Consider the following 11,616-nt stretch of genomic DNA (forward strand, 5'->3'; position numbering starts at 1 on the left):
CGTTTGATTCTACGCCGACGTTTCGTTATTAAACCTAAATTATGTGTCCTGCTGTCGAAAAGTATTACATTACAGATTTTTCCCAGAAACCCTGTCTGCTCTCAATTAAGGTGTGATTATAAGTTTCTCTCTATAATTTCAATCTTGAATATACATTTGCTCACATCTTTCATCCGTCTCTCTTAATCTATTTACATAAAGAATGCTTTTTCTCAGTGAAGTTATATTTTTCATGCCGATTTACCCGACTGTTGCTGGCCAATCTTTTATCTCGGTTTATATTACATTTCTTGAGTGAAATGTATTTCACTTTTGATTCTCATGATTTCGAAACAAACCGCGCATTTCGCGTCACCGATGGTGCTGTTCATAGCCGCAGGAAAGCGAATTACATCCGGTCATTACAGATTTCCTACTGAAACGCCATCTCTATGCGCTCGCAGAACTAGTGCTGCTTGATGTTTTCTTATAGTGCAGTGAAATTTGTATACATACTACTCGTTTATAATATTCTATAAATGATTAAAAATGCATAATGCGAGTAAGCCATGTGTTCGGAAGCATCAAACACCAGCCAGTATACCTCGAAACCTGTGCGAGGAAGATGAGAGTAAGCAATTACACTCTGCGGGTTCATTGAAACCTAACCTCAAATACAGTAATAATTAATTAAATTGTTTCAGGTAAAATTAGTAGATTTACCATTAGATGAGTCAAATATTATTATATGATAAAAATGATCAAGTTATTTTGTTTTCAATTATTATTTAAGAACTCAAGGTTTTTCGATTTAATGTAGAGTTAGAATTATCAAATCTATTGACAAGAAATGGATTGCAGTATGCACAAAATTGTAATGTTTTTAGATTATGAGAATAAAATATGTGATACAATCGATTCTGTTATTGAAACTTTAATTCTGTATTAATAATAGATTCATTACAAACATACAGTAAGGACAAATTTTCATAACATGAATTTCAGAATCAAGTAGTACAATCAAAATGCAAAATGCCAATTGTGTAGGGATGCCAACAAGAGCTAGTTACTCAACTGCGCATGCGTCGCATTCGGCATCTGATTGGTTTAATTTAATTCAAAACTTTTCATTTTTGTTTAAAAGTTGTTTGGTCTATATTGCTTCTTAACAGGCTTGAAAAAATCATAGGTAAATCATAGGTTATTTCCCGCTGATTTTCTTTGGAAGCATTCGAAAATGTCAAGTTGTAGGGAATCTTTTTTCGAAAAAAGTTTTTCTAATTTGTTAAGAAGTTTTTTAGACAAAATTTATTTCAAGAAATTAAAATTGTTTAATTTATTTATTTCTGGTTATCATCCATTTTTTCATAAAAAATTAACCTTTTCCTCGAAACTGATACCATCTGCAATAATCTTACGTGTCTCAAAAGTATAATTAAATTTTGTAGTCTGAAACCTCTTCTTTTCGTGCATGGCGTACTTTCATTTTAAATTAAAATAACTTAATTGGAAATTCGAAATATTAAGGTGCCCTTCGAAAGGAGAGGACCATTCGATAGTTTCGAGTTTACTTATATTAAATCTCCATTCGTGAAACTCACGAATAGATTATATTGAGACTGATTGTGTACCGATTGGGTGTCCCGACCTGGCCCCGATCTGGGCGTGTTTCATCCGCGATCTGGCCTTGACCAGGATTCCCGATCGGGACCCGATTTGGACTGGTCTGGCCCCGATCGGGGCCAGATCAAAATTTCTGCACGGGCGTAACTGATGTTCTGTAAGAACTGGTATCAACTTTTTTTTAGTTTTAAAGGTAATTTAATGTCTTTTAATTCACTACCATACAACATTCATACAGGATGTATGGAGGGCAATATACTACAAAAAAAAAGATTTAACGTTTTGTTTTACTGAAAAATATGATCAAATCTTTAACGGGCACTGTTGCAACAATTGTCAATAGAAACCGAGAAAATTATAGAAATAAAAATAATTTTTTCCGTAAAAATCGTTCAGAAAATAACCATACATTATTCCTGTTTGCTTCTTAGAGATTTTACGCGAAATACACCAAAAACGTAGAATTTTAAAAGAAACTGATGTTTTTACACATTTTTCGAAATCTAAAAGTAAGGAAAAAGTCAGTGATTTATATTTTATTATCTATAATCTATAATCTATAATCTGTAATCTATAATCTATAATCTGTAATCTATAATATATGATCTATAATCTATAATCTATCATCTATAATCTGCAATCTATGGTCTGTTGTTGAAGTTGAAGTGGATATAAAAGTTAAAAAGATACATAATCGCCACAAACAGATTAAAAAAATGTCACATTTACAAAAATAACTTGTGATGATTTAGAAAGAGGTCGTTTGCTATTCCTCCAACTTTTAGGATGAATTGAAAAATTATTGATCAAATATAATTAATAAATATCAAAATTATCGTGCGACACAATTGAAGACCAATGATATGAACAATTTAATTTTTTCTAATTTTCTGGAAATTTATATAAATTACAAAATTCCTCGCCGTCCTTTATGATAAAAATTTTTTTGGCCACCTTTTAACAGTTTCGCAGCCTGACTCAGCAAAACTTTTAGATAATAATAGAATTCTTCGAAATGCCTTGAAATTTTTCAGAATTCCCGAGACTCATTCAAATCATGTACGCATTCGCAGTCGCAATTTTAAAATGAAAAGTAATTCCTCTCTTTAATTTGAATAAAAAAATATCATTGAATTAAAAAATAAAAATTATTGAATAAATCGTATTTATTCCAAAACAAATTTGTTGAGAATTCACGAATTCACTGATATTATAAACTTTCAGGAATTTACTTTTCGGAAATGCTTGAATTCGTTCTTATTATAATTTGTTCGGGACTTCTATTAATCGGGTATTTGCTTATTCGGGATTTTTGTATTACGGCAAATTTTATCATTTTTTATTTTAAATACTTTATTTTTCAGGAATTTTTATTTTTTAAGATTTTTCAATCGTTCAAAAATTTTGAATCTTTTAAAGTATTTTGAGAGTTTTAAAAACAAAATTAATAATGTTAGATTTCGGAGAAAACTTTAAATAATTTTTTTTCTTTAAAATTTAATGTAAAGTGAATATTTTAAAAGATTTCAAAACATTTGACAAGAGTTTCAAAATTATCAACAAACTCTAGATGATTCTATGACAATTTGGTTGAAATTTTCTTTTCTTTTTGCAAATTTTGTTTAAAAAATTAGACATTTTTTAGAAATTTTGAAAGTTTTCAATATGCTAAACAAGTTCTCTCAAGATTCATATGAAAACTTAAGATGACTTTTTAAAAATTTATTTTAACAAAATATTTAGAAAGTTTTTAAAAATGATCAAAATATTTTCAAAATGGTTAAAAAGGAATTTCTAAGATTTGAAGGAGGTTTAATTAGATTTAACAAAATTCAGATATTGCAAGATATTCAAGTAAAGTTTTGAAGCTTTTTAAAGATTTTAAAATGTTTCCACATTAAAAGATACTGAAAGGTGGATAACTGAAAACTTTGGTTGCTGATTTTTAACTTGAAAAATTAAATTTTAAAGAAAATTTTAAAAGTTTTCAAAAGGTTTTGAAATTTGTATTATTTTTTACTTTGAAAAATTAAATTTTAGACTGAATTTTAAATTTTTTAAATTTCAAAGCATGTAAAAAATGCGGCGACTGAAAATGTTCAAAAAAATATATTAGAATGAAAAAATTCCCGAAATTATAAATATCCCACCTTGGAAAATTACTGAATTTATTTTTTTTTTTTAATACAACAATAATTTAAAAATACTATGTACAATTTCAAAGACAAATTTTCGATAAATCATTTTGTTCATTTCTTTTTATTCTAGATTCAAACAATAATTTAAAAAAAATAGAATAATTCAGTTTTTAGTATATAAAAGTTAATATTCAATCGAAAAAAGGAATTTTTCTACAGTTTATTAAAAATTTTACCCAAAACAGGCGAATTTGACACAAAATATCAAAAGTTTTCAGAAAAAAGATGAATTTTCAATCAGAAAGGTTAATTTTCTATTAAAAAAAATCTTTTTTAACAAATAATAGACTTTTCAACTAAATTAATTTTCAAACCAAGTACAGCAATATAAAAAGTATTTAAAATAAGATAGAATTCACTTAAAATCAAGCAGATTCTACACATTATATAGCAGAATCTCTCAGCGATTAACATTTTTTATATTAAATTATGCAAGACGTTTTTTGTGATATAAGACAAAAAATCGAATTTGGACATCTATGTTAAGAATAATAAAAAACAGACTAATTTTCCACGCATAAAATAACTTTTAACTAAAAAGTTGAAGTTTCAATAAAAAATATCAAATTTTAAACAAAAATAGAATAATTCAGTTTTTAGTTTATAAAAGATAATATTCAATAAAAAAATGACATTTTCTACAGGTTATTTAAAATTTTAATTAAAAAAGATGAACCTGACACCAAATACTAAAAGTTTTAACAAAAAAGATGAATTTTCAATCACAAAGTTTCATTTTTAAAAAATATGAAAATTTTTATACAAAAATAGAATAATTTAGTATTCAGTTTATAAAAGTTAATATTTAATCAAGAAAATGAAATTTTTTACAGATTATTTAAAATTTTAAGTAAATCAGATGAATTTGACACCAGATAGTGAAAGTTTTAACAAAAAAGACAAATTTCCAAATACAAAGTTTAATTTTCTATTTAAAAAATTTTCTAAAACAAATAATAGAATTTTCAACTAATTTAATTTTCAATTAAAGAACAATATTATAAAAAGTACTTAAAACAAAATATAATTCACTTAAAATCAGGCAGATTCTACACATTATTTAGCCTTCATCAGAGAGTTTTATGTGAAAAGTACGCAATACCTTGTAGGTACGCAGTTTTACAATTGGAAGCATTATTTTTTTATTAATATCTTAGTTGTGAACTAATAAGAAATGAAAATTACTTATTTTTAAATTTAAATTTTGTGTCATTTTTTTAGGAACTATTGATAAATCTTGCAGTAATCTCAAAACATTATTTTATTTCAAAGAACTACAATTGAGAAAACAATACCAATGTAATCGAAAAAGTTTTGTGATCAATTTTTTATTTAATGAAACCATTTTCTATCGAAAAAGTTGTTTACAAATGATTTTTTCCGTGACATATATGTAATTATATTACATTTTTTGTTACTTTATTCCTTTTTTGTTATTTTTCAAATAATCTGTTTGTACGAAATTTATTATTATAGATGGTAAGAAACCTTATACGGATGTAAATTGTTTTCAACTAAATGAACATTCAAGCGAAGAACAAAATTATAAAAAGTATTTAGAATAAGATAGAATTCACTTAAAATCAGGCTGGTTCTATACATTATTCAGCAGAAGCTCTCAGCGATAAAATTTTTTTTATAGTCAATTATGCGAGACGTTTTTTCCCATATATGACAATAAAAAATCGAATTTGGACATCTGTTAAAAATAATAAAAACAGATTAATTTTTTACCCATAAAATCAATTCTCCACAAAAGACGATTAGTTTTCAACCAACAATGACATAATGAAAATTTTCCTTAAAGGCATTAATTTTCAACAAACAAAGAAAATCAAGAAAATAGTTTGTCTAACAAAATCCATAAATTTTTAAACAATTAATTAGATTTTTAACTAAAAATTATTACACTTTTATTTAAAAAATTAATTTTCTACGAAAAATGTCATAGTTGAATTTTCTGTTAAAAAAAATTAATTAAAAAAACACAGTGTTATAAAAATTATTTCAAAGAAGATCGAATCCATTTGACATTAGGCAGATTCTGCACTTCAAGTCGCTGAATCGATCAGGAAGGAAATTATGTTGTTTTTAGTTTAAATTTTAAGAGAACTATTTTTTCGTTATAAAAAAATTCTATGTTCAAAAGAATATTTTGTAACCAATAAGATTAATGTTTTACAAAGACGAATTTTCAACCAGTTGCTTGATTTTTAAACTATAACGGAACAGTTTTTTTAAAAATTGTTGTTGAAAATGTTTAACAATTTAGATGTGAATGATCTTTTGTTAAAATTCCTTCGTTGAGGACTCAACTATTTTGCTTAAAATTGTCTTTTGTTTTGTTTGCATTCGACTAATTGGTTAAATGTTAAACCAATTGTTTAAAAATTGATATTTTTTGGGTTGAAGATTCATCATTTTAGTTGAAAATTTAATTCTTTTGTTGAAAATTCTTTCTTTCTTTGGCTGAAAATTAATCATTTTTCTTGCACCTTTCTCTAATTGTTTTAACGTTGAACGGCCTTTTACAAATTAAGTTTTTGGTTGAAGATGCATTACTTTACTTAAAAATTTATCTCTGGTTAAAAATTTTTTTATTTTATTGAAATGCATTTTTTTGCTCAATTCAGCTGTTGTTGTTTTAAAATAATTATATTTGTTAGTTTTTGGTTGAAAATTTATCTACTTATTTAAAAGATTAACTAATTGGTTGTAAATTCGTTAATTTTTTTAAACTAAAAATTAAACCTTTTCATTTTCAGTGTGAACGATTTTGTTAAAAATTTGGCTTTTTAATGAAAGATTTGCATTTATAACCGAATAGTTTAACTTTTAACTAAAAAGTTAAATTTTCAACCTACAAATATCAATTTTAAACTGAATTACATTGCAAGATTTTACATTATATTATTATTTTATTATATTATATATACGAGGGTACTAGTAGTGGCCAAGCGGTGTTAGTGCATTATAATATCACACAAAGCTGCTGAACCTGCTTGTATGTTATCATATTGCGCTTTATTTCAATATAGAGGTTTTGCGATATCATTGTGCGATATCTTTTTCTCCGTGTATCTTTCTATAATACAATAATATAATACTATACGAATAAAAAACTGTTTATCTATTTTTCATACAATACTATATGCGCTTAAAATCTTAATAATGAATCGAATATTGTAGCTATAAAATTGATGATACGAATAACAAACCACACTTTAACTAATAATTTTATTTTGCATCATAACATCTTACTTGATGATCATATTGATGCCTATTTTTGACGTTTTATAATCTGAACGGAAAGAAATTTATAGCTGTACCAACGATATTTACGATTGATCCGGCCAAAAATATCGCTGAAAACGAAGCAATAATATGGGGAAAATCTTTAAAATATGTGTCTGCAAGAAAATGGTTTTTTTTTATTATTGAAGCCATTTTTAAATCATTGAAACGAAGATATTGTATTTACGAAATAGAAGGAATACATTTCAGAGAAATTTGAAATAAATTTCACAAATTACGTTAAAATTATAAGGATCAATGTGACCTAATTAACATAAAAATTAGTGAAGTTAATAGCATAACTTGTTTATAATTTCTACACTTTTTCAAAACGTGGATGCTTGCCTTAAATAATTTCCCCATTTTTCTTAAACAATCGGACTCTAAAAGTACGTGAGTGAGCGGAATTTGTTCTCCTTTATCCTTGTCCTATTTCAGTGATACTAACGCACCGCGCCTTTCTCAACTGCGCATGTACCGAAAAGCGCGGGTCTGTTTGAAGTCAATAAATACTATCAATAATAACAGAGATAAATATTGAAAACAAATTTTAACTTTCACGAAATAAATTCAATTAAATCTAAGAAATAGATCATCTACGAGGTGTGTTCAAAAAGTAAGGTGACTTTTCAATTTTCGCGGGCTACGTACATTCAAGTTTAAAACTTTTTGTTTTGTTGTGTTGGTACACTCGTCACGATCATATGTTCACAGTTTTGACTACATAGCTCGTGTTGTTTTTCTGGCAGAGAAGTAAAAGGTTAGAAGGGTTTGGTGTGCTCGGCGATTTTCTTCTTTTGAAAAAAATGGAGCAAAGAGTTTGCATTAAATTTTGTGTGAAAAATGCAATCCAGTGCTCTAAAACTCTTAAAATGTTGACAGTTGCATACGGTGAGTATACTCTGAGTAATAAAAATGTGTATAGGTCGTACAAGCTGTTCCAAGAAGACCGAGAGGATGTCGAAGACGAACCTCGCCCTGGACGTCCCAGCACGTCAACAACAGATGAAAACGTTCAAGCAGTGGAAGAAATGGTGTTGAGAAATTGCCGAATTACCATCAGAGAAGTTGCTGAAGATGTGGGCATATCGGTTGGCTCATGCCATGCTATCTTTTCGGACGTTTTGGGCATGAGACGTGTGTCAGCGAAATTTGTTCCGAAACTGCTTAATTTTGATCAAAAGATCCATCGCATGACCATCGCTCAGGAGATGTTGAATGAAGTCAATAATGATCCTGATTTTCTCAAAAGGGTTATAACTGGCCCCCAATGACTTTTTTCTTTTCCCAAAACTGAAGAGACCCATGAAACGACATCGATTTTCAACGATTGAGGAGATAAAAACTACATCGCTGAAAGAACTCAAGGCTATACCACAAAGTGATTATCAGAAGTGCTTAAATACCTCGTATTTAAATAATGTATTGTTTATGTAATATGAAAAGTTTATATTTGCTAATTTTAAATATGCCCGCGCTGTTCGATACATGCGCCTTTGAAAAACTCGGGGTCATGAGAGTCAGGCGTGCGTAGAGATGGAGAGTGACAGTCAGATGACCGATGTCCAGTAATCTGATGTTCACCTGACTGGACAAGTAGAAATCGTGTTATTACGCGAAAAATTAAAGTAATATCATAGTTATCAACTACAGAAAATCTTTTTGTTAGTTAAAAGAAATTTATTTTTCAAACAAAAGTGACGGAAAAATAATAAGCATTCAGAAAGGAATCGTAACTCGTTGCTGTAAACGAACATAACCTGTTAAGCATGGATAGTTTTCGTTTCTGGCAAACTAAAAAGGACATAGAAAAAGGTTTAAAAAATAGATGAAAATAATAATTTAACCTTTCACAATCTTTGTCTTAAATAATACAAATAACAGCAATACAATTTTGTTCACTTAAATTTTTTTATGAGGTGAAATTGAAGTTTATGATGAATTTTATTGGAGTCTTTTGTTTCAAATCATATATTATTTGAAAGATTTTTTTTTATTTGTAGAAATTAAAAATCATAAAAACTTTACAATAACTTTCATTTAGTTAAATTTACATTTTCAGGAATGAAACAAATCATATTTGCCATAAGCTTGTGTATCTTCCGAATAATGTATGTAGGTTTTGTCTCATTACAATTACGCAATACGAAGAAATTGTCCGTCTAACAATATTGAAAGGCTGCAATTGCATAAAAAATGGTGCCGCCTTTGTTTGATCTTACATTATTAACTAAAAAAACATTGCAATAACTACACTGCCACACAAAAAAAAAAGTTTGCGGATCTGGTAACAAGACAAACGTATTCCTATGGATTTTGGGGCGCTGAATTCAAATTTGGTATCAAAAATCACCCATCACGTCATGGTTGAGCCATAACCTCAAAAAATGACGAAAAATCATGCACTGAGGCAAATAAATTTCAAAATAATGCCAGTGATGCAAATTTTCACTTCAAAAACATGTCGACAACTGTGAAGGATCAACGTTTGCCTGATATCAACTTATCTAACATAACTTTACCCAACAGAACCTGACCTCACCTAACCTGAATTTACAGAAATTTATTGAACTACACGTAAAGCTCTGGAAGCATATTTTCCCAGTAGCAAATGTGTGCTACATCGACTGGGTCAACTCGAGCCTAACCTAGAAATAAATCTAACCTAGCCTAACCTAACCTCACAAAACACAATGAAACTGATTATGTTGTCCCGTTGTGTTTGCGGTACCGTTTGAATCAGCTTGGGCTTAACCTGCAAAGAGGTCAAACCTATTTTAACCTAAAAAAACCTGACCTAACCTAACTTCACGTAACACAATTAAACTCATTGTGTTGTCCCGTTGTGTTTGCGGCACCGTTTTATTCAGTTTCGGCTTAACCTACATAGAGGTTTAACCTATCCTAACCTAACAAAACCTGACCTAACCTAACCGATTACGCTGGCAACCCTGTTCTTGCGTACTTTCATATTTTGACATTAATAGCAGTAAATGTCTGGAGTTTCGTAACCGCTTGTTGCTAGCATTATTCGCCTGTGTCTGTTAGCAGGGCACCTCCACGTGGTGAAGGTGGGCAACGGATCCACATTGGCTGAGTCCCTGGGTAAACGGCGTTCATGCCGTCATGGCAGACACAGGTAAAAAATGTATTACGATGCAAGGTAAAACCCCAGTATCGGCGTCTGGTTAGGGTGGGAAAGCGGGCTCTCCGACATCGTCATCATGCAACCGTAGCTCTTCATCAATGGATCACTTGGTTGGTGTAGAGTCTCATGCTACAAGGAAAAAAACCGCGAGCATTTCTCAATCGCATGCCTACAAGAATAGCTCAGATTCATTCTGTTACATTTTCAGTAAATATGAAGTGAGCAGTTTGCGAAAATCAATCGACGTGGAAGTGAAGTCTTTACGAAGTGTTTTGACCGTAAATTGCTGCACCAAGAAACAAAATGGGTTCCTCACGTCATTTGCAATTCCTGCAGACTTATGTTGTATCGTCTAAAAAATTCAAACAACGAAAAGCACCGCAAGTACTCTACACCAACCACGCCAAAAATAAAAATAACATTTCGTACATTAATGTGTGCACAGTCACAAGAGCAATTTAAATCAATAAAAATGCACGCCAAACTGATTTAAGCGCTTTAGAAGATGATAGAATGGAAGTTGAAAGTCAACGTCATGGAGACGGTAGTGAAACCAGTGATCGAACAGAAAATAGTTCTGATGATTCCGATGAAAATGACGAAAAAGATGACGACAATGGCGTGCATAAAATGAAATTGAAGGTTTCAATATTAGTGTCGCACCTAGAACTGAAGGATTTTATTAGAGATCTTGAATTACCGAAAGACGGCCCTGAATTTGCCGCTTCATTTCTAAAAAGAAGAAATCTTCTAGAGCCAAAGACAAAAGGCTGTTTTACTGCATAACACGAATAATTACGTTCCTATCCCTATAGCTCACTCAACGATCATCAAAGAAGAATATAACAATGTTAAAATGCTTCTTGAAAAACTTAATTACACGAATAACAAATGACAAATATGTGGTGATCTCAAAATCATAACAATGATATTAGGCCAACAATCGGGTTTCACGAGAGAGCCATGCTTTATATGCCCGTGGAATAGCAGATATCGAGCCAATCATTACAGTATAAAACATTGGCCTTCAAGAGATTCATTCAAACCTGGTTCTTGTAATATCATCAACCAAAGCCTCGTTGACCCAGAAAAACTTTTACTACCACCCCTCCACATAAAGCTTGGGCTCATGAAGTAATTTGTCAAGGCGTTAGACAAAGATGGACAATGCTATAAGTATGTATCCCTTAAATTCCCTAATATTTCAGACGCTAAATTGAAAGAAGGAGTCTTGGATGGACCACAGATTCGAATATTGACAAGAGATACTCGTACTAATTTCATGAGCCACATGACGAAAATTGAAATGGACGCTTGGGAAAGTTTTAAAGCAGTAAACGCAAATTTCCTCGGTAACAAAAAAAGTCCAGACTA

Source organism: Belonocnema kinseyi, chromosome 6 (assembly GCF_010883055.1).
Source record: "Belonocnema kinseyi isolate 2016_QV_RU_SX_M_011 chromosome 6, B_treatae_v1, whole genome shotgun sequence".
Lineage (NCBI taxonomy): Eukaryota > Metazoa > Arthropoda > Insecta > Hymenoptera > Cynipidae > Belonocnema > Belonocnema kinseyi.